This window comes from Ovis aries, chromosome 5 (genome assembly GCF_016772045.2).
Source record: "Ovis aries strain OAR_USU_Benz2616 breed Rambouillet chromosome 5, ARS-UI_Ramb_v3.0, whole genome shotgun sequence".
In the NCBI taxonomy this organism is placed as follows: Eukaryota; Metazoa; Chordata; class Mammalia; order Artiodactyla; family Bovidae; genus Ovis; species Ovis aries.
Window position 1 is genome coordinate 44,258,912 of NC_056058.1, and position 23,908 is coordinate 44,282,819.

A 23,908-nucleotide genomic window follows, 5' to 3' on the forward strand; every position below is an offset into this window, starting at 1 on the left:
ACTGTATTCAGCTGACCCTTGAACAACATGGGAGTTGGGACACCGACTGTCTGCACAGCAAAAGTCTGCATATAACTTACGGGCGGCCCTCTGTACGTGTGGTTCCTCTGTATCTGTGATTTCCCATCCTTGAAGCCCACCCACCACAGATCGTGGAGTACTGTAGTGTTTATTATTGAAAAAAAGTGTGCGCATCAGTAGACCTGTGCAATTCAGACTCCTGTTGCTCAAGGGTCAGCGGAGGTTACTCTTCCCGCCTTGTAACTGATAAGCGGTCTGTGAGGGGCCACTGTGACATGGGAATAGCCTGCTCTTCATCATATCCCCTCCACCCTGAATCTAATCCTTCAGTGATTCTTTTCCAACCAGTCTTTACCATGTTGGTCATAAAATGGTGATTTTCCAGCTCCCATACTTCCTCCACGTTTATCAGTTGGCATTCTCCTTTGATTAAGAGCCCACCATCCCTGCCTTGCACCCTCCCTCTCTTCTTCCTTCCTCCCTTCTCGCTTCTCCCTTCTGCTTCTCCTACTGCTTCCTCCTCATAGTCTCATAGATGCCTACTTTATTCCATGGGTTATAAGCTCTACTATTGTTACGTATTTGGATCCTGAAATTGTCCCAGATGTAGCCAGTGAAATCACCTTCCAGCTTGGTTCCTGCGTCCTTTTGACATGCTACCATCAATATACAAGATATTTTCAGGCTTGCCTTGTACCTTCCTTGCCACTGCCCTTATCTTGGAATCAGGCATTGTGCTCAGGAAGCCTGGTTCCTTTGAAAGGAAAGTGGTATTTAAATATAATAGGTATGCCCAGTGCTACTGGCGTCTCATTGCTTCCAGACCCCTTCAAACATAGGAGGTACATATTGTGTATATATATATACAAACACACACTTAACACATCCTAGCTTTGAAATAAATAAATAACACACATTTGAAGTTATATATGTATATATGTCCTGGAGAGGAAGATAGCAACCCACTCCAGTATTCTTGCCTAGAGAATTCCATGGACAGAGGAGCCTGGTGGGTCCATGGGGTCACAAAGAATCAGATGTGACTGAGTGACACACACATGTTCATACATATTTAAAATTTTATATACATACATACATATATATGTATACAGCCTTCCCGCAGTTCCATGATGTTGCTCTCAAGCCAGCCCATCCCTGCATGTTCTTTGTTACCTCCCTTCATACCATCCCGCGTTTGAATCTCCCTTCTTCCACAGTGAGAACCCTGGCTCCCAACACCACCACACATTTACTGATATCCTCAACCCCATAATATACGTAAAATAGTTTCAAATTTTCTATACCCATATTAACTGTAAAAAAAAAAAAAAGGCTTAACTAAAAGAGTTCACACGGGAGTTCCCTGGTTGCCTATGATTAGGATTTGGTGTTTTCACTGAGGAGTCCCAGGTTGATCCCTGGGAGGGGAACCATTCTGCATGTCACGCAAAGCACAGTCAAAATCCAAAAGAGACAGAAATAAAAAGAGTTCACGATTAGTTTGCAGTTCTTTCCCCCTTTAGACTGAGGGTATATAGTCAACATTTGTTGTTGTTGGTTAGTCACTAAGTTGGGTCTGACTCTTTTGCGACCCCATGGATTATATATAGTCCACCAGGCTCCTCTGTCCATGGGATTTTCTAGGCAAGAATACTGGAGTGGGTTGCCATCTCCTCCAGAGGATCTTGCACACTTTTTAAAAAAAAAAAAAAAAACCCATTACTTGGATTACCTCTTATTTCCTTTCCTTTTCAGTGTTGTTCTCAATTTAGGTTTATCAGATGATATCTCATGCTTAGATTTATCAGAAGTATGTTTGGTTCATTTGCTTTCAATTTTAGCTTTTTGTTCCCCTCATCTTTATTGATAGAATTTTATTTCTGATTATGTACAATATTAATATGCTTCCCAAAGTCCAAGCTATAATAAAAGTATGCTCGGAGAAGTGGTACATCTTTCCATAGTTCTTTCATTCAGTCTCCTTCCCATTCCCTCAGATGTAACCAATTTTATATTTTTCTGTTTTTTTTCTTTTAGTGTGTCTCTTTTTGCAAAAGCCAGCAAACATATATGTTTTCCTATTTCTTTTTTCTTACACAAAATGTCATATACTGTAAGTGTTTTTCATTTAGCAGTGTATTCTAGAAACCACTCTATATCAGTTAATAAAAGTCTTTCCCATTCTATTTTACAGCAGCATATTTTTACTCCATTGTGTGTATATAACAGGGCTACCCTGGTGGCTCAGACGATAAAGCTGCTGCTGCTGCTAAGTCGCTTCAGTCGTGTCTGACTCTGTGTGACCCCATAAGATGGCAGCCCACCCGGCTCCCCCTTCCCTGGGATTCTCCAGGCAAGAGCACTGGAGTGGGTTGCCATGTCCTTCTCCAATGCATGAAAGTGAAAAAGGAAAGTGAAGTCGCTCAGTCGTGTCCGACCCTTAGCGACCCCATGGACTGTAGCCCACCAAGCTCCTCCATCCATGGGATTTTCCAGGCAAGAGTACTGGAGTGGGGTGCCATTGAGGATAAAGCATCTGCCTGTAATGCAGGAGACCCGGATTCGATCCCTGGGTTGGGAAGATCCCCTGGATAAGGAAATGACAACCCACTCCAGTATTCTTGCCTGGAGAATCCCATGGACAGAGGTTGGCAGGCTACAGTCCACGGGGTTGCAAAGAGTCAGACACGACTGAGCGAACAAGTTTATCTTCCATCAGTTTCCTATGTTTGAGAATTTAGGTAGTTTGCAATATTATGTTGCAATGAATGAACTTTATGTGTGTATATGCTCATTGTGGGAGATGTGTCTTTAGGGCGATTTCTTAGAAGTAGAACTATTGAATCAAGATAGATAGAGACATAGTTTTGTTACTGTTCCAGATTCCTCTTCCTAGGAGTTGTACAAAAGGCATTCCCAACAGCAGTGTGTGAGAGTATTTATTTCCTTACAACTTTGCCAACAGAACATAGGTCAAGATTTTGAATTTTTGCCAGTCTTATAGGTGAAAAATAGTATCTCAGTAAAGTCTTGTTCTATATTTCTCTGTGCGTAAATTTGAACATCTTTCATAGGTTTTAGAAGCATTCTTAACTCTTTTTGGTGAATTGTCTGTTTATGTCATTGCTTATTTTCCTATATGATTTTTAAGAGCCTTTTAAAGATACGTTAGCCCTTTATCAGTGATGTACGTTGTAAATATTTCCTCCCAGTTTGATGTTTGTCTTGAATTTACTTGTGGTGTTTTATTGCCATGCAAAACTTAAAAAATATTTTGTAGTCGTCAAAATTATCATTTTTTAAAGTTGATTTCATCTGGATTTTGATTCATAATTTTTATGGAAGAATTCACTCGTGTTTTATTTTAGTAGTAGTGTGATTTGGTTTTTCGCACTTAGATCGCTGGTTGGTTTGGAAGTTATTTTTGCATGTAATGTGAAGAATGGATCAAATTTAGTTTTTTTCCAAGTATCTATCTATTGTATCAGTACCCTTTATTACAAACTATATCTCTGCCTGAGTGACTTGACATATCACCTTTATCAGGGACTAGATTTCCGCAGGTGGTTTGGTTTATTTCTGAACTTTGTAGTCCGTTCCATTCATCTGTCTTTTTATGTGCCGATACCACACAGTTTTAATTCCGTCTATGCCTGCATGCTCAGTCATGCCCAAAACAAACAAGTAGTCATGTCTGCTTTTGTGTTTTATAGGAGTGTGTTATAGTTTTCTTCATAAGAGTGTTGAATATTTCTTGTTAGATTTATTCTTAAGTACTTTATCTTTTCTACTGCTGTTTTAAATGGGAGGTTTCTGTTACATTGTATCTTCTGATTATTTATTATTTGTGCTTATGAAGGCTGTTGACTCTTGTTTATTTTATATCCTGCTGCCTTGATGAATTATTTTATTGCTTGAGTTAGTTCAATGGTTCTCACTACATGGTGTCAGTACATTTGAGGTTCCTGAGACACATTTAGTGGATTCACAAGGTCTGAATACTTTTTGTAAAAATAAGACATAATTTGCCCATTTATTAATAACTTCACTCTCTCTTGAGTGTACAGTGGAGTTTTCCAGAGGCTACATAATATGTGAAATAATAACAGTCTAAATGCAAAAGCAGATATGAAAATCCAGCTGTTTTCTGTTAAACTCCACAACAAAGAGATGTGCAAAAATGTAAAACAATGTCATTCTCACTGGAAGTTTTTGTATTTTCAAAAAATGCTATTTATGTTAACATGTTTATTAGCATTACTTTTAAATTAATATTTAGAATTTTCTCAGTTTTAATGTTGAATTCAGTAAATATCAATAGACACAATCCATGTAAATAAAGGCTCTTTGAGGTCTTTAATAATTTTTAAGGATGTAAAGGAGTTATGATATCAACAGCTTTGAGAAATTCTGAATTTTATCAGTTCTTCTCTAGGTTTTCTGGGTGTGCTCTCATGTCCTGTGCAGTACAGTTCACTTTCTTTATTCTGTTACAACTCTCAAGACTCGTGCTATTTTCTCTTGCCCAGTTTCACAGCTGATACTTCCAGTACAGTGTTAGCAGCAGGACGGTGGGCATCTGTGTCTTCAGTGGAAATGCCTCTGGTGTTTCCCATTAAGTAACAGGCTGAGGTGCTGCCTTAGGACTGTGCATATTATGTTATGCTTACTAAGTCCCTTTCTCTGTGTTTGGTGTTTTTCCGTTATTGTCTAAAAGTTTCTTTGGTATTTAGAAGGGTTTGTATTTTTGATCAAGTCATTGCCTTTGCGTTTGTACCATCTACACTGCCCTTAATCTATCCTATTCTTAAGCTTTTACCTTGTGGACTGTCAGTTTTTAATGATATAATTTACTCCCATCTATTACCTAAACAACAATCAGTGGTCATATTTTACTTTCCCCTTTGTTCCCATTTTTAAAGTTACTTTTTTCCTGCTTGGTCAGAACGTATAATGTTTATATATTCTTCTGTTACCGTGACCCCAGCTTCTCCTCCTTTTATTCTTAGCTCTGTAATTAAATATATCATGTGATCACCATTGATCCCTTTGCTGAAGGCCCTTCCCCCATTATCTTTTGGTTGGGTAAAGCTTGGTTTGATAAGGCTAAATATAAAATCTGTGGCTTGTACTCTCTTCTCTGTGTGTTGAAAATGCTGTTTCACTCTGACCTTGTTGTTTATGTGGCTCAAAGGAAGTTTTATGCCAGACTAAATTTCTCACCTGCATTAAGAATTTGAGGCTTTTGCATAGAGGTTGAGGATGTTTTTCTTTGACATTAAAATCAAGTCATTTTACTAGGAAACATCTCAAAATTGATCATTCTAGGTTAGTTTTCCAAGCACACAGGGGGCCTCTTCAATATGTTGATTTAAGATTTTTATTTCTGGAAAGTTTTCTTGGATTATATTTCTAAATACCATTTCTGTTGCATTATTTTATTTTTCTTCTTCATGGACTCCAATCATATGTATATTGGACCTTCTTTGCCTATGTTCCATTTTAGCTACTTTCTCTCTGATATTTTTTATTTCTTTTTAAACTAATTTCCATTCTGTTTTTTTTTGTTTGTTTGTTTTACTATCTTTCTTCATTGGCCCTTGTTAACTGTTTTATTTAGACTTATTCTTTCTTTGGTACCTTGTAATGTATTCTTTATTTTTGAGATAGTTTTGAATTTTTCTTTAATTTTTTTCCTGAATTTTATCAACTTTCACTGCATTTCTTCCTAATTTGAGGAATCTTATTTTATTCTTAGGTTTTATATGTGAATCTAGCTTTTTATAGCTTCACATTTAAAATAGTATTTAATTAGCTCGAAATGTTACTTTATAGCTTTCTTCTTCTGTTTCATGGCTGTTTTTTATTTTGGTGGGAGGGTGAGAAAATTTTTAGCTAAACTGTTTGATTTATATTTTATCTTTTCTTCTTATAGTAGCTAATATGGCCTTATTCTGATTTTGTTTTTCCCCTCCCATCCGTAGGCATTTTTGAGGAGAGTTCCTATTTCAAGAGTGCCCTCTTATGTCAGTATAGTGAAGTACAGTGTATTGAACGCTTAGTGCTGGGAGTGGAGAGAGTTGAGTTCAGTCACTGTCGAATCTTTGCGGCCCCATGGACTGCAAAGGCTTCCCTGTCCATCACCAACTCCGGAGCTTACTCAAATTCATGTCCATCGCGTCGGTGATGCCATCCAACCATCTCATCCTTTGTCGTCCCCTTCTCCTCCCGACTTCAGTCTTTCCCAGCATCAGGGTCTTTTCCAATGAGTCGGTTCTTCGCATCAGGTGGCCAAAGTATTGGAGTTGCAGCTTCAGCATCAGTCCATCCAATGGGTATTCAGGACTGATTTCCTTTAGCATTGACTGGTTGGATCTCCTTGCAGTCCAAGGGACTTCAGGAGTCCTTGGGAATGAAGAGAAGGGTTTGGTATATTTTGTTTCTGACTCTCTCTCTTTTTTCCTGCAAGATTCTTGGTTTCCCTCTCTTTCTTTCTTTCTTTTTTAAATTACTGTCAATCCTCTACGGGGCAACACTTTTTAATTTCCTTGTTCTTTTAAAAGTCATAATTCTCTGTCATTGCCGCCTCTAACCTGACTCACTTTTAAGTCGTCTCCCTGTAGCCAGTGTTGTGAACTGCTAAGTTTACTGTGTCTTTTTGTTTTCCAGCTTTGTTGAGGTATAATAGACTTCAGCGATGGGCTTTTCCTTTCTGGGATCATTCTTTGTCCATGCCCTCCACTCCCCTTCCCCCTTTCCTCATGGATTTCCCAAGACTCCCCTTTTTAGTGCTCTATAGTCAAAAGCTTGCAGCAGTTGTAGGTGCTGTGTTGAAATTTGGTGCTCATTTCTTTACTTAACTGTAATTTGAAGTTCATAGTATTATCTAGTGCCTCGTAATGTTGAAGACATGGGTCATGTGTAGATTTTTTTTCCTGCCTACCCCCACCCCCCATCAGTCTTAGCTTTGTGTGTTTCTTACTTTTGGTTTTAGATGTGAGGAAAGGTTTGAGTTTAGGCGGCCACCATCATCTTCCATACTTATTACTGAAAAAAAAGTGAAAATACTGATTTTTAAAGGAACATCTGTCATTGCAACAAATGCTTTAAAATTACTTGGATTAACAAATTTGGTGACAATAAGACCACTACCTATGTTAATCACATTTTTAATTTATTACTTTCAGTGAGAGAAATGTTCCATGGTAGAAGTTTTTAGAAATCTTTTCATACAGTATAGGAGTTGTACCTCTTGTGAGAGAGGGTGGCCCCTATAGAAACATAATTATTCTTCTTAAAAACACTTATCCTCTGAAAGCCATTTCAGTTTTAATGCTGGCATTTCCCTACTATTCCTTATGGTTCAAGAATCCCTGTACTCATCTTCTTTGCTGGTTGTTGGCATATTGCTAAGTATCCAGGAATTTTTTTTAAGCATCAAAAGAAATACTCTAAGCTCTACATTTTTCTCTTGATGGGGATGAGTTCAGTCTAAGCTAAGTCTTTGCAAGTGAGAAGAGCCGTGGTTCTGACAAGTGGCTGCTAACAAGGGAACTGCAAAAATCAGGAGATTATCTTTGTAATAAGGCAACTGTACATTCTTTGTTCTTGGAGCTACTCTTTTGGTGCCTTCACCAGTGGTCTCTTAGTGCTTTTCTTATTCCATTTCCAGTAGGTGTTTTTCCCCCCACCTCAAAGAATCTTTATAAAAACTGAGGACAGTTCAAGGCAAGTATTTCTTGAACAAAACATAAAACTGCTACCATACAAGCAGACAAATTGATAAATTAGACCACATTAAACGTACAAACTTCTCTTCATAAAACACACCGTTAGGAAAGTGAAGAGTCAGTCTATAGATGGAAGAAAACATGCATCCAGAATACATAAGTAACATTTGCAAACTGATAAAGAAGACAGCTCACTAGAAAAATGTGCGAGGAAGGCCTGAAAAGATATTTCATAAAAGAGAATATCCACATGGCCAAAAAAGCACATGAAATAGTGTTTAGCTTCATTAGTCATCAAAGAAACACAAATTAAAACCACAGTGAGATACCACTATATTTACCAGAATGACTGAGGTCGAATAAGCAAACAAACCCAGAAAACACCCAAGTGTTGACAAGGATATTGAATCCTGGAAATTATATACACTTTGTGTAACTGTGTCTTTTTTTTTTTTTTTTTAAGTCGCTCAGTCGTGTCCGACTCTTTGGGACCCCATGGACTGTAGCCTACCAGGCTCCTCCCTCCATGGGATTCTCCAGGCAAGAGTACTGGAGTGGGTTGCCATTTCCTTCTCCAGGGGATCTTCCCGACCCAGGGATCGACCTGGGTCTCCTGCATTCCAGGCAGACACTTTAACCTCTGAGCCACCAGGGTCTACCAAGCTTAAAATATGCCTTCCATTCTAGGTGTATACCCAATAGAAATGCACGCATGTGAACCTCAAAAGACACGTATTAGAATGTCATAACAACACCATTTGTAACAGCTCCAAACTGGAAACCACCAACATACCCGTCAAGAGTAGGAAGGATAAATGAATTATGGTATAAATTCACACAGTGGAATACTATGTATTGCAATTACAATGAAGAGCCTACTACTATTTCCAACAATATGGAATAAGGCTCATAAACATAAAGTTGTACTTCAATAGAAAGTTAAAACAGGAATAAAAACAAAAAACTAGGCCAAACAACCTAAAAACTGATGCTCGAATGGGAGGTATTCCTGTGGTTTTGTATTAATAATGAGATCCTCCACATTTAGAACAGGTTGGATGGCAAGGCCACTCAGAGCTAGTTGGGCCCCCAGTCCACTGAAGGAACCAGCATGGCCACCGGGCCAGCCTCTGAGCCATGGTTCTAGGAAAAACCTTGATAGTGTCACAAACTAAAAACAAGGACAGAGTCTTCTAACCCTCAGAAGTTACAGCTTTGAGAATTCCTTTGTTTTTAATCAATTTTTAGTTACTCAGGCAACGTAGAACTATAATTGCCTTCATTTACAACATTAAAGGAGATACAATATCATAGATTTCCTTTAAAATAGTATGAGGTGGGGAGTGGCTGGGGGTCCATGGTTAGAACATGATTGGTCACTGTCTGATGGTGTTGAGCCTGAGCTGTAGATACTTGGGACCTTGCTGTGATGTTCTCTGTATTTTTATTTCTGCTTAAAGTTTTTTTTACTATAAAAAGCAAACACAACACATCATTATTGAAAAGGCTAAAGTCACTATAGATCTCTAAGCTTCTGGTATTTATTCCTCTTTTCCCTGCCGCAGCTAACTGTCACCAGTTTAGGTTTGTCTTAGGAGGAAACATGGCACATTCTAACTAGGATGATTTGAGGAGGTTTAGTGGAGAGACCCTATGCAAAGTCATGTGAAGGGAAGGCCCAAAGCATCACACAGTACCCTGGGGAAGGCTTTCTCACCTTTAGGCCCAAGGAAACCTGGGAGAAGAGAGCCAAGCAGCTTGAAAGGGGCTGGGACCTTTGGTTTTGGTCAGTTTTTGGAGACACTATCGGTAGAAACTGGGAGAATAAATACTCTGGGCTCCTTCTCCTCCGTTCCTTTGATCTTGTACTGCTGCTCAGCATTGGCTGGGAGGCAAGGTCACCCGCTGATGCTGTTCACTCAGGTCAGCCTCCCAGGGCATGGAGTAGGCTGGCGCGTGGTGGACAGTGGATCTGCAGGGGCATGTGGAAGATATCCAGTGTAGGTCTAACCATATATTTTCCAGTGTATTTGTGTATGTATATTTATGAGTCCAGTGGGTTTGTTTTCGTTGTTGTCTTTTTTTAAAATATCCTTGGGATCATATCACATGCCTCATTCAGCAACTTGTGGTTTTCACTCATCAGTGTCCTGGTGTTCTTTCCATGGCGGTACTTCAAGATCTGCCTCACTCTTCCTTGTGCCTGATAGTATTCCACAAGCTGGACGGAGTATAGTTTATCTTGCCGTTAACCCTTGACAAAAACTTCAGTTGCTTCCTTCTTGAGACTTTGTTGTCTTAACCCCGGAGACTCTCTGGCCATCTTGGGAACATCTGGAGAGTGGCCACATGTAAAATGATGTTTGTTTCCATGGAGTCTCATGATTGGTTGAAGGCTTTTTGGTGTTGTAGTATATACTTGAACTATTCAAACAGTTCTGATTTTTGGCCACTGAGACTGCTGGGGAGAAAGATAAGGAAAGTCATGAGGACTGGATCAAGAGTTGGAAGATGGAGTTTGAGTTCCAGGTTTGCCCCTGCCTTGCTGTGTGACCTTGGGCAAGTTGCTTAACCTCTCTGATCTTTGGTTTTACCTCTGTAAACCGCAGATGATATTTCAACCTGCTTCACCTGCCCCCTGTAGTAGTTGTGAAGGTGTTGGGAAACAAAGGGTGAGAGAGAGCTTGAGGTGGAGTCCAGTGACAGTTCCCTATCAGAGGACAAGGCCTGTGCTTCTGTTTGCCAGGCTTCTCCCTGCAGGCAAGACCATGGCAGTATTTCCAAGAAGTGTGCTGTTCCCCTGCTCTCATCACCCTCTGACCACAGCCGTGGCTCAGATTTGGCTTCCCTGAGTATTATCTGACCTCGTGCTTTTTGGTTGTTTTTTTAATTTTTCCCCCATGGGGCTAATTTGCTATGGCACTTGGACTCCTTTTTTCCTAGAAGCCTGTATGTCTCTTGGGATTGGAAGACATGGTCCAAAGACCAGTAGCCTGTCCTCTCTTCTCTGACTTTAGATCAGAGAGGCTGCAGGTGTCACAGTCACCACCCCACAAGGGCAAGATGACAAGCTAGAGGATAGGTCTGTGTCCATTACTTATACCAGAGCATCAGAACTCACTTCCCCCAGAAAGCATCTCTTCCAGTAAACCATAGCCATTGCTCCTTGAGTGCTTATCGCGGCAAGGCACCATGCCAAGTGCTTTCCATAACCATTTCACTTAGTTTTCACAAGAACCCTATTATCGCTAGTCTTCCATTTTACAGAAGATGAAACATAGGCTCAGAGAGTTTAAGGTGCTTGCCCCAGATCATGCAGTTAGAAAGAGGCTGAGTTGGAATTCACACCCCAGTCCTGTGACAGCAGGGCCGTGTCCTTGGCACTGGGCTGTATGCCTTCCTGGCTCACTCCGCTATACCTGAGGCCACTCTGCCCTGGGTTTCTTAAGGTTTCAGTGTGATTTGACCTGGACTATTTCCTGTCCATGTGTGCCTGACTCCCTAAAAAATAGTGAATGTGTTTTCTGCTTTTTGTGTCCTCTGGAGTGACTGGGTTAGAGTTGTGTATGTAGTAGGAGCTCAGCGAATGCCAATTTCTTGTGAAAATCCCACTGGGGGTGCTGTTGGCAGGACCGGCAGAGCAGAAAGGCAGCATTGGCCCTTTATGGAAGTTATCAAGAAGATGAATAAGGCTTGAAACGCGAGACCCTGGCAGGGCTGACTCAGACCTCACAGAATGACTCGCCCTGGCCTTTGAAGAGCTGAGAGCTATTTACATCCAACTAATGGACCTCGCTGGCTGCGAGCAGTCCAAGCCGCTGTATAAATACTCCTGCCTAAGGCCACAGAGTGAGTGAGGACAGGAACAGGAAGAGACCCCTCCCCACCCTCCTCCCCTCCCTGAGAAGCCCACGGGGGAAGTGATGGCTCTGATTTGGTGGGGAGCCACTGGCAGCAAGCCCGTGTGTGGCAGCCTGGGTATCTAGTTGGCAAAGTGGTGTGTAGAAATCTCTCACGGCACGAGGTGCATTGAATAAATAAATGGTGGCCAGCTGTTAGTCTTCCTATTGGCGTGAACATCCATCATGGCATGTTTCAAATATAAGTCTGGGAAGGAGAAGCTCAGACGCCCATGAAAGGCAAACGCTAGGCTGATCACCCAGCCCAGTCTGGCACTCATGGGCCTCAAGAAACGGATAAACTGGAAACACTGGCAGGGGTCTGTCCCGGGGGTTCGACACAGGGTCTCATGTTCTCTATAGGTGTCCCCCACCCCACCTGGGAGCTGAGTGCTTTCCAGCAGGGGACTCATGAGGACGCCAGGCTCCCGCTGGGGACCTATTTGGTGGAGTCAGTGCAGTGCTGATGGCAGTTTCCCTTTTCCGGGTGTCCTTTCCCATCTCCTGCCACTGGCCCTGACTTGCAACAGACCTTGAGAACAGGTGAGCTGGGCAGGGCGAAGGCTCCTCCCATTGGGCCCAGCCCCTTGTCTGCACATGGTGGTCATGGGCTCAAGGGGCTGTTTGAGGTGCCCTGGTTTGGAGCTAGCTGGTGAAAGGGCAGAATGTCACCGCCAGCCTATGGTGAGCTCTCCAGTGCCACTCTGTCCACTGGGAGCAGGTCCAAACCCACCGTGGCAGTCTTGTCTACCCTCAGCCAGGCTGGGCGAAGGAGTCTGGGGCCTGCCTAGCCTGTACCCCTCACCTCCTGCAACCAAGTATGCTGGCTCTCGTCTTCATTTAGGATCGTTTGTATTGCTTTTTTGTCTTCCTCCCTGGGTATTCATTCATTCACCTACTCATTCTAAAAATATTATTTTGCATCTACAGTGTACCAGGCACTGGGAAGACAGGGATGAGCGAGAGGTGGTCTTTACTTAACTGGAGCTGACCTGTCATTGGAGTGGGGTGCGCAGTCAGATAAAACACAAGAGACTAAAAGATAACATCACGTTGTGACGAGTGCTATTAAATAAAGGGGAGAGAAACCAGTCTAGATACTGTGGCTTTTCTGCTGCTACTGCTGCTAAGTCGCTTCAGTCGTGTCTGACTCTGTGCAAGCCCATAGACAGCAGCCCACCAGGCTCCCCCATCCCTGAGATTCTCCAGACAAGAACACTGGAAATGGAATGGGTTGCCATTTCCTTCTCCAATGCATGAAAGTGAAAAGTGAAAGTAAAGTCGCTCAGTTGTGTCCGACTCTTAGTGACCCCATGGACTGCAACCCACCAGGCTCCTCCGTCCATGGGATTTTCCAGGCAAGAGTACTGGAGTGGGGTGCCATTGCCTTCTCTGGTGGCTTTTCTGAGGAGGTGACTTTTAAGCTGAAGCCTAAAGGATTCCTAAAGGAAACCTAAAGGAGGCCTAAAGACTGAGGGGGACGAGCATTCCAGAAGAGAGACTAGCATATGCAAAGGGCCCAAAGTCAGGGAGAGCTTGGTTTCTTGTGGAATTAAGACACGGAGGTGTCTAGAGTGCAGAGGTGAAGGTGATCTAACAACTCAGAGTGGCATCGCAGGCCCTGTGACAGTCTGGAGAGCAGAGGAGCTCAGTGGGCTCTGCTAAGGTGGGGGAGGCTTAATGGGGAGAGGGGGCGTGGTGCGCTGAGAATGTTGCTTTAGGAGCATTCCATACACTTGTTACATGTATCAGGAGCATAGTGCTTGCCACGTGTTGTACTGAGTGCTGGGACGGATGACATTGAGTTTGAATGGTCTCCTGGAAGCAGAGAGGACCCCACAGGGTCTTTACCTTGGGGTGACATGGTAAGATGGGAAACACAGCAGCCCCAGGGGCAGTGGCTTCAGTGAGTTCTCTGCAGGATGGTTTCCCAGAGACCATTCCCCACTCTCTACCTGCAGCCTGAGACCCAGGCTTGTCTAGCCTCTCACAGCTGGTGTGGCCAGTGCCCTCTTCATAGTAGGTGCATGGTGGCCCCGGACTCTGGAGTGTGAGCTGAGTATGCCTGGTCCTTGGGAGGAGGAGAGGGAGGAAGTGGTCTCTTCCAAGGCACAGAAAGCACAGAGGGTGCAGATGTGGAAAGGGGAAACAGCCCTTGTTGCCCACCCTCTAGGCAGGCAGGGAAACTGAGTCCTGGGGGGAAAGTCGCAAAGTTTCTTGACTGGCTGCTAATTGCACTTTGCATTTCATGTTTGAAAAATACTTAAAGAGATGGACGGTGTGACTTGCCCAGCTCACATGTCTATCTGCAGTGCCGTGAAGGCGGCTGGCCTGAGAGGATCTGCCGTCTGTGTCCTGGAGAGCCCTCAGCTTGTGTATCCCAGCTCCTTTATTCCTGAGCATAAATGGACTTATCTCTGGCCGCAGAGGCTCTATACCCTCATGTGTTTGGAGGGGTCATTTCTATTCTTAGGCTCTTTGCTTTCCTTGAAGGTTTGCATAAAGTGTTTATAGCTGTTACCCACACTAACCTCTGCTTACCACGTGGAAAACACTGGCAGGACTTATTTTGCTTTAGGGTTTGTGGGAGGAGAAGGGGACGACGAAGGATAAGATGTTGGATGGCATCACTGACTCAACAGACTTGAGTTTGAGCAAGCTCCAGAAGATAGTGAGGGACAGGGAAGCCTGGTGTGCTGCAGTCCATGGGGTTACAAAGAGCTGGACTCAACTTAATGACCTGAGTGAACTGATCTGAACTTGGGCTTTAAATGGAAGACACCAGGGCTTCTTGGGTAGGCTGTGGCCTCCAGAGTCATGCTGCCTGGGTTCTGGCTGTTTGGAGCAGTGACTTGCCTTCCCTGAGACTCAGGTCTGTCAGGAGAGAGAGTCAGACAGTGGTCCCTGCAGTGCAGATGGCGGCTTGCTTGCCAGGCGCTTGTCCTCAAGCGCGTTCTACACACAGCTCAGCAGTGCTGCACCCTGCGTGCGTCACAGTCACCAGAGGGTCTGTGCAAGCAGGCGGCTGGACGCCCCTTCCCCGGAGGAGCCCAGCCAGGAGGACTAAGGAGGGCCCAGGGATCTGCCTTTCCATCCGGTTCCCAGGCTGCTGGTCCCAGGACCACACTTCGAGAATGGCTGCCTAAGTGCATTTAATCAGCCATCACGACAACCCCCTCAACTTGTTATTACTGTTACTATGACTTTGCTGATGAGGAAATTAAGGAGTAGCGTGTGAAGTACCTTGCCCAGGCTCACACAGCCATTGTGAAGCTGGGAGTCATATCCAGGTCTGGGTGACGCACAGCCATCATTTGTGGACTCTGAGGGGAGTTGTGTGTGAGTCCCAGCAAGTGCCTGCCTGGCAGGGATGAGGCGCTGCGTACATGCTGGCTGCGGGCCCTTTACCCCTTCAGACCCAAGCGGGCCTTTATCTGAGATGGCAGTTGACTCCGAGTGGTTTTCATTATTGTTTGGTGATACAGCAGAACCAAATTATACTCAGAAAACCTAGATGAGAAGATCTAGACTTAAAAGGATGAGTGGCTGGAGAGGTGCTGATTCACCAGACAGTCATAGCCTCCAGGGTGAGCAGGGACCGTGCAACCACTTGTGGGCCCACTCCCTTCCCCAGCAAAGGGTTCCCAGCCCTGTGGGAGGGCTTCCAGGGCTGGGACCCTCACTCCCTCCCCTGACACCGGGACAGAGAGAAAGGGCTTCATTTTCAGAGGCGGGGTTTTGGCCTAATGGAGCCGGCCCAGGCCAGCAGAGGGACGTCACGGCCTCTGTCTTCCTGAGCCTCTTTCCCCCCTACTGGAGTAGGGGATCCAGGTCCACAGGACAAGCTGTATCCTGGGAGCCCCTCGAGCCTGTGCAGACAGCATGGGTGCAAACACAGAAGATGGAGTCCAGGGCAGCACCGGGAACCTTGAAGCTGGAATTTACAGGAGGGGAGGGACTGCTGGCGAGGGAACTGGCCTGAGCAAAGGCTCAGGCAGTGTAAGTGCAGACGGCTCCCTCAAGGCACATCATGCAGTTCTTCCAGCACATCCTGTCCTACCTCCCCGTCGATGTTTCCTCGATGGAAACTTTTCTACTCTAGTCAGACAGTGGGCAACCTTGCCTACCAGGCAGAGGCGTTTGGGTTGTCTGCCGTTGAGGTAAAGGAGCAAGGGGCTGCAGAGTCCTAGAAGTAGGCAGATCCACTGCCCATCTCGGCCTGAGCTTCAGCTGCTGCGGGGGCATGTTGTTGTTGTTGTTGTTGTTTTTGAATTCTCAGTCCAAACATTTTTGCAAACTTTCTAAGTAAATCCCCTGGAAGCCGAATTATCATGGAGACATCAGTCAGGCAGTCCCTTCTTTGTACCCCATCCTCTTTTTTTTTTTTTTGCTGGCAAGGAATGGATTTGGGGAGTGCCATTGTCTGTGTTCCAGCTCTTCCAGCCCGGAGCAGACCCTGATGAAGCTGGTACCTTTATCTTGGTGAGCTCAACCCTCAACTCTCTGAGTCTTAGCTGGATTAAGGGCCTAGATGTTGCCGAGGAGGAAGGAGGGACCTCTGTAATTGCTGTTTAAATCTACCTAACAATAGCCACATGTGGAGCCAGATTTGAGGGTTATTAAATATGAGCACCATTCTTCCCCCAAACATGCCTGTGTTTGCATAGCTGGGCAACATGGGGAAGTGGGGGCTGGGAGAAGGCTGCCGAGTCAAAAGAGGGCTTCAGAGGCCCCTTTTCTGAGAGAGGGCAAATGTGGGTTTGGCTGAGAAGCCTGATGACCAGAGTCTCCCAGCCCTGGTCTGGGCTCTCTCTAGGCCCCTGCTCCTTTCTTTCTTTTATTTTATTTTTTAATTTTTTGGCCATGCATGTGGCATTTAGGATCTTAATTCCCCGACCCGGGATCAAACCTGCGCCCCCTGCATTGGAAGCAAGGAGTCCTAACCACTGGACTGCCAGGGAAGTCCCCCCTGCTCTTTTCTTAGCGGTTCTTATCCTCTGCAGCAACTGCCTGCTGTCTTGGTGTGACACAAAGGAGGGACGGGGTGCTGTGGAGAGAGGCCTGTAGGCTGGCCTGTCTGCTAGCATTTGGGGACACGCGGTCATGTGTGTCTCAGCTCTTCCCTGGTGCCCCTTGCCCACAGTGAAGGGTGATGGGCAAGAATATTGTGTTGTGACGGTGTGGCCTGCCTAGCTCCTTCCACAGCAGGGTGGAGGGAAAGCCCGGAGGCTCAGTTTCCCAGCTCTACACCATCAGGCCTGAGAGCCTGGTGAGTCGCATGGCCTTATTCTGACCAGCTGATGTTTTGGAGGCAACCTGCTCTGCAGGTGTGAGTCTTTGTGACAGGAACCAGCTCAGGGAAAGGCCTGGAGCGAGTGTGGAGCTGCCTCGGGGGGGGGTGGGGCGCGGGGCGAGGTCCCAGGAAGGGTGCAGCCAGCTTCCGGTGCCACCCTCTGGCTTGGGTGTGGTGCTACCACCTCTGGCTGGGGGGCGGGCTCCCCTGCAAAGGTCTAGGTGCTCTGGGACCCTGGAGGTGGCCGAGGCAGAGGCCAGTGGATGCCAGTAATCTGGGAGGGCTGCCGCTCTGAGTGAGCCCCAGGGGCGGCCTCTCCTGTCACTCATCAGACATGGTAGCTTGTCAACCATGGAGAACAGAATTAAAATCCTGCAAAGACATGTCTTTCCTTTGATTTTTGCTTTAAATGATAGATTTAAGCAACTTTGTAAACTGCGTTATTCAAGTTAAATTTCCAGAAAGGAAACTAAAGTGCCTTAAAGACAAAGGACAGACAGAGAAATACATTTGTATCACATGATAGATGAAGAAGGTACACATTTCTTACAAATCACTAGAAGCTTCTTTCTTGCAAGGTTGTGGAAATAGCAACCCTCATATAACGCTGGTGCACGTAATCAGGGTGTTTCTGAAAGGCCCTTTGGCATTAACTACCTTTAAAATATGCACAAGGCTCTATGTTTTGCCTCTTTCTACAGGGTTGTGTTTCTTACAGATTTTTCTCCCAATTTTGGACATCTTTTTAAAAAACGTATTTATATATGGCTGCACTGGATCTTCGCTGCTGCACGCCAGCTTTCTCTAGTTACAGTAGGCGGGGGCTACTGTTTGTTGCAGGGCACTGGCTGCTCATTTCAGTGGCTTTTCTTGCTGTGGAGCACAGCTGTAGGGCACGTGGGCCTCAGTAGCTGTGGCACACGGGCTTACTTGTTCCTCGGCATGTGGGATCTTCCCAGACCAGGACTGAACCCGTCTCCTCGGCATTGGCAGGCGGATTCTTAACCACTGGCCCTCTAGGAAAGTACAGGTCCCCCATTTCTTTTTCTGGTCACGAATAGCAAATTTTTCTTCTTCGGGTTCCGTTGTATACCGTATTTGTTGTGACTTTTGTTACGTCTGTATACTTACTCTGCATCTTGTTTGAAATGCTGTTGTAGAGCTCTTCTGCCCTGTCCGTGGTCCCCGTTAGCCCTGTTTCTAGGAGCGCTGTAACGCCAGGCTCTTCTGCAGTAAGACTGGGGTTGGGGCTGGGGAGAAGGGAGACGTATGGGCTTTGGTGATGGTCAAGGGTGCCACCAGCAGGGTACTTCACTCCCTGGGTGGTTTCAGGTGGGTTACCTAACCTCTCTGAGCCTCAGTGTCTGCGTCTGTCACAGAGAGTGCTGCATCCAGGGGCACTGTTGTGAGGATGAGATGAAGAAATAAGAGTAGAGCCCCTGGGCACTGGTTCTGCATGTGGGCACTTTTTGGTGAATGGAGTCATGGTTACCAGGTGGACAGGGTTCCCGTGACTAGCGCTTAATCATTTGGGCCCAAGGAGCTTCGGTGGTTCATTAGGCTCAGTCCCCTGCGTCTTAGCAGGACTGTATTCCAAGCATCCCCAAGAGACTGCTATCCACTCCCATCTCAGGGACCTCGGGGGCGGCGGGGGGGATCCCAGACTCCTGCTTACTAATGCATTCCAGTGTCACACCCTTGGAGCCAGGAAGTCCTCCTGAGTATCTACACTTAATCCCCCTGGCTAGATTTGAAGGTTATTATTATTTTTTTTTTCTTACTGTTTCTGTAGGGGAAAAAGGACTGAAATTTTGCTCATGCAAAAGGTGTCTGACTTCCATGGCAAGCAGCTCTATTTTGCAGTCTCTATATGAAATCCCTTTGTCGGAAGGCTCAGGAGGAGGAAGTGAGAGGGGCTGTGGAGAGAGAGCTGTGATATCCTGGGACTTGTCCCTGATCAGCCCTCGGAAAGGAACCACAGTACTGGACATGTCCTCCCCTGACGCCCGTGTATTCTCCTGCTTGCCCTTACCTCTACATGGCTGTCTTGAGCGAAAGGAAGACTCACTCTGACCTTCCTACCCCAGCACACCCATCTTGCTACCTCCTCCAGGGTCCTTCCTCTCAGGGGGGTGTCTGCCCATCCACTCACACAGCTGGACACTCAGGGGGCATCCTTGACCTGGCCTCTCTCTAGCCCCCCAAGGGGTGTCCGGCCCCATGTCTTGTTGGTTTTACGTCCTGTAGCTCTTGAATCCCTCCACATCTGTCCATCCTCACTCCTGCCACCATATCCGCCTGCCTTTGTCTCTTGCCTGGACAGCTGCAGTAGCATCCTAGCAGCCCCCTCCTTTTACCTGGCCCTCCTGGTCTTTTCTCCATTCAGTACCCGGAGCCATCTCTGCAAAACACCTTTGCGCTCACCTCTTTAAACCCAACAGTGGTGTCCCACTGACCTCTGTAGAAAGACCAAACCTCTTTGGGTGCCCGCCAAGCCTTTGTCTGTTGTCTTTCTGCTCCTTGCTCTCTGCTCCTCAGCCACTTTGGCCACCTCTCCCAGCTCCTCAAACATACCTCCTACCCCAGGGCCCTGACACATGCTCTCATCTCTTCCACTTTCTGCCCTACCCATATCTGCCTGGTTAATTGTTACTTATCCCTTAGATGTCAATATAATAGTTATTTCTTGCAAAGCTTTCCCTGACTCTCAGGCCAGCTCAGGTGCCTTTATCAAAAGCTCTCCTGGAGCAGAGTTCCTTTCCTTTAGAGTCCCTCACTGAGTTTACAATTAGGCATTCATTCATGTGTGTGTGTGTGCGCGCTCAGTCACATCCGAGTCTTTGCAACCCCATGGACTGTAGCCCACCAGGCTCTTCTGTCCATGGGAATTTTCAGGCAAGAATACTGGGGTGGGTTGCCATTCCCTTCTCCAGGGGGCTACAGTCTTCTCTGGCAGGCTATGGTCCATGGGGTCACAAAGAGTCAGGCACGACTGAGTGACTAACATTTTCACACTTTCTTTGGTGTTTAGACCAGGCAGGACTGGTTCATCAGGTGTTTTATGCAGGATAGTTGTCAAGTTCTAACCTACGAGGGGCTTTGTGCTCCTGAATAGGCTGGTGTACTCAGAGCCTTTGTGGATGGGATTATACCTACATGCTAGAAGAAGGGCTCTTGCTATTTATAAGAACCCCATTTTTATGGGGTGAAAAAATCAATCCTTCCCTAAAGCAAATAATTACCAGCTGATTGGTCCCTTTTGTGACTTCAGTTTGCCATGTGCACTAAGAGCTTAATTAGCTACCTCCTAGAGAAATAAGTGACTTTAGCTAGTCACAGTCTTTGTAAGAGTAAGCTCCAAGGGCCCTAGTGGTAATGGGGTCTTCTCAGGCAGCTGGTCAACCTCTGGGTCTCAGAAGTGATGTCAAGGGCATTTGGTGGTTACCAGAAATAAATTGTCACTGTGTATGAACCCCCCAGTGAGTTGAAGAGCTAACCCTCTTTCTGCATTCCTCCCAGTCTCCCATCCCAGATGTATAATGCCCTCTTGCAGTTCCAGTGTCTCAGTATTGATGGGTAAAAGTGCCAGCTTGACAGGCTGGTGGTCTAGTGAGCAGGTCGACCTGGGTTTGTCCTGGTTTGTCACTGGCTGTCTGTGTAAGCTGAAGCATCCCTTCACCTGTTTGACCTCAGTCTCCCTGCCTGATGCATTGCTTACAGGTGTGTGGGGCTCCCTCTAAGAAAACAAGTCAGAGAGGCTTTGAAAAGCCTAACATTATTCAAATCCAGAGAACTCTGAGGATGGAAATAGATCCATTGGCAAACGTGAAGATTTTTTAATGCTTGATCTTCTGTTCTAATGTCTGACCTCCTGGTATGGGTTCATCTATTTCTCTGGGCCTCAGTCTCCCCATCTTCCCAGGGAACAAGAGGCTTTGATTCTGGGTTGGCAGATAGACGAGCTAATTGCTGTCCTACCTCTGCCCTCCCGCAGTTAAGACCGACATCACTAATGAACACCGAGTATGCAGTCCTTGATGGAGAGCCGCAGCCAGCCAGCCAGGACTCCTCTCTCCAGGCTTGCCCTCGGCAGTGAAGCTGTCTGCCAGTTGTGGAGAGCAAACCCTCGTGAATCAACTGATGTGCCTACAGGAGGATCAAGGCCCGGGGAGGTTGCCTCGCCCAAGACTTGGGGGTAAGTGCACTTGTGAACTTACAGCTGGCTTTGGGGAGGTGGCTTGGATGGCGTCTAATGTTTGCAATGTACTGAACAGGTCCAGCTCGGGTCAAAAACAAGCCTGTCGTGTGTTTCAAAGGCATCACTGTTTTCTTCTGCCCACCTCACGGGAGGCCCTTGACTGTTCTCTCTCAGAGGTCTCAGTGGTCCTCTGGCTGCCTGCCGTGGGGTGACTGTGGCCGACTCCAGCAAGGATTCTGCCAGTCCTCATGGAAGCAGGCCCATGGCCATGCCCCTCCCTGGGACCTGGGGCTGAGCGCCCTCCTTGGAACAGGAGTCTGGGGCCGCGAGCCCCAGGAGGTGCCATCCTGTCTTTAGAAGGGAGCTGGTTTTCCATCATTAGGGAGCTTTTCTGCCCAGAGGAGTGAGGACAGAGAGTTATTTTGCAAAGGAAGAGGCTGGGGAGGCTGTGGCGAGAAGCATCGGGAAGCTTAGGTGAGCGGCTCAGAGCTCCTCTCTCCCCACCCCACCCAGTGTGGGGTCCCCACGCGGTGTGTGCCAGATGGGGCCTGAGCTGAATTTAGGCGTGGGCCTCTGAGTGAGCAGTGTGGTGTTTGGCCTAGGCTCCTGAGGGTGGCAGGCTCAGCTGAGACACCAGCTCTGTTTAGTCAGGGGACTGGGCCCAGGGACAGAGGCCTGGGTGCTGGAGGCCTGCCTCCTCATTGGCAGTAGAGTGGTTGGAGGTGCTGTGGGAGAGGCAGAGGTCCTCTCTGCTCTGTACGCCTCTCATCCCCTCCTCTAATTTTATTCTTTCCATCTTGCTTAAGAAACTGATGTCATGAAGACAGGATGTGGCCCAGTAGGCCAGACCCCAGTGTGACCCTGTCCAGACCCCAGGTCCAGACATCCCTCCCCCACTGCTCAGGTGTATCCCAAGGGCTGGGTACCCCTGCTTGTGAATTCTGGGCATCTCAGACAGGCTCTTTTCCTCCCGACCTGGTTATGCCATCTAACAAATTCATTTGGGGGCGAGCTCGGAGATGAGGTTCAGAGGAGTGCGAGAATTGTCTTTTTAACTGTCCCCAGGATGCCTGGAGCAGGCTTGGAGGATTCCTACTAATCTAATCCCTGTCAGAAAAGGAACGATAAAACAGTTCAGGCTTTAGAAGCCAAATCCCCTTCCTGCGCTCGCACTCCTTGGCTAGCCTTCTCCCGGACTATTTTCCCTCCTTTGTGATGAAGCCGTGGTTCAGCTCCCCCATAACGGTTTCAGTGGATTTCATGTTTCACTCTTCCAGTTTTCATATTTAAATTTGCTTTACTCTCTGGTTTGACTTTCCACTGACCCTTGAAGAATTGGCGTATTTCAAGGAGGGGGAAGAGATCTCATTATAGGAAATGAGAAAAATGGGGCAGAGTTTTAAAACTTTTAATGACTAAAACACAGTGTTCCAAGTCGGTATTGCGCTGGGGTTGAAGTCACTGTTTGGTTACAAGTCTTTAGGTCTAAACGGGGTTGATGACATATGTTTAATTTTAGATGTCTGGAATACATTCTGAAAATAATGAAATCCAAATGTATGACCAAATTAGAGAACAATTTTATCTGCGACAAAGAAGTTTTTAAAATAAGAGCAAACATTTCGACCAAACAAAACTTTAAAAGACCCATCAAACCTTTGGTCATCTTGCCTCGACTTTTTCCCAGTGGGTCTCCATGGTTGAGAGAACCGTGTGTGTGAACCAGACGTTATTATGTAATTTTATACCCATTTTCCTGTCCTTTCTCTGGGCGTGCACTCTGCTATGTGCTGTCAGCCCTGGAGAGACTGTGTTTAGGGAAGTGAGGACCCTTTACGGCAAAGCTTCATTGATGAAGCAAAGCGCTCTTGTCACCAACACTTGGGGCTACTTGTCAGCTGTTGTGTAATAAGCTGAATAGCTTGGGTGGGGACCTGGGGAGAAACTCAAACGTGCAGAGACCATGCTGATGCCACAGGGGAATAAGCCTGGGCATGGGGACATACAAAGAGTATTTCTGACTCTCATATGCCCGCTGTGACCGAGGCAAGTCCCTGACCCTCTCTGGGCCTGGCTTTTCCCATCTCTATGAGGAGCTCAGGGATTTTGGGAGGCCGTCAGGGTTGACCTCCCTCCAGGAAGGTTGTGTTGTGCTGAGGATCCCGTGTGATTAAAATGTGCACTGAACAGTTCCTCCCACCTCCCTGGAAGTCTGGCATCTAGGATCATGTGGAGACCCTGCCCATGGGAGTCTCTTCATTGTCCAGTTCCCGGAAGTCCTAGGAGGATAACCAAGATTCTGTGTCTACTCCATGCTGCCAGAGAGTCCAGTGTCTGGGCCACCTCTTCCATCCTTGGTGAGACAAGAAGTAAATTATGGTTCAAGTTTTGCCTGCTGTCTTAAAACATTTGGTTACTGGGCAAGGTAATTCTGCCTTTATTGGGTGTTTGTACCTTCCAAATATTTGTAGATTCTTACCCGTGTGCCCTGACCCACCTCTCAGATGTCAGCTCAAGTCTGTCCTGGAGAACCAGCCCCTTCTCTCTGCAGTCCCCCCAGTCCCCGTGCCCAGGACTGTTTGCCCAGGTCAGCTTTCTGAAGTGTGGCCCCATGTACCATTGTCTACACGTTTCTCACATGGTTTAGGTTTGTCAGTGGGATGTCCCAGAGATGGGAGGAGGTTTCCTAAGTGCTTGCCCTTGATCAGTGACCACAGGCACACTGGTAAATGGGGTTCTCTGCCTGTGCTGCTCGGGCTCAAGGGCC

General features: G+C 46.3%; 1 long non-coding RNA gene across 6 annotated transcripts in view; it reads left to right on the plus strand.

Annotated features, from left to right (window-relative positions):
* Positions 1–23,908, plus strand: part of LOC114114877 (uncharacterized) — a 228,873-nt gene that overhangs the window by 20,474 nt on the left and 184,491 nt on the right. For all 6 annotated transcript variants that reach the window (XR_009600689.1, XR_009600688.1, XR_006059951.2 and 3 more), the window contains one exon: positions 20,938–21,138. This is a non-coding gene — a long non-coding RNA (uncharacterized LOC114114877). The remainder of the gene's footprint in view (positions 1–20,937; positions 21,139–23,908) is intronic.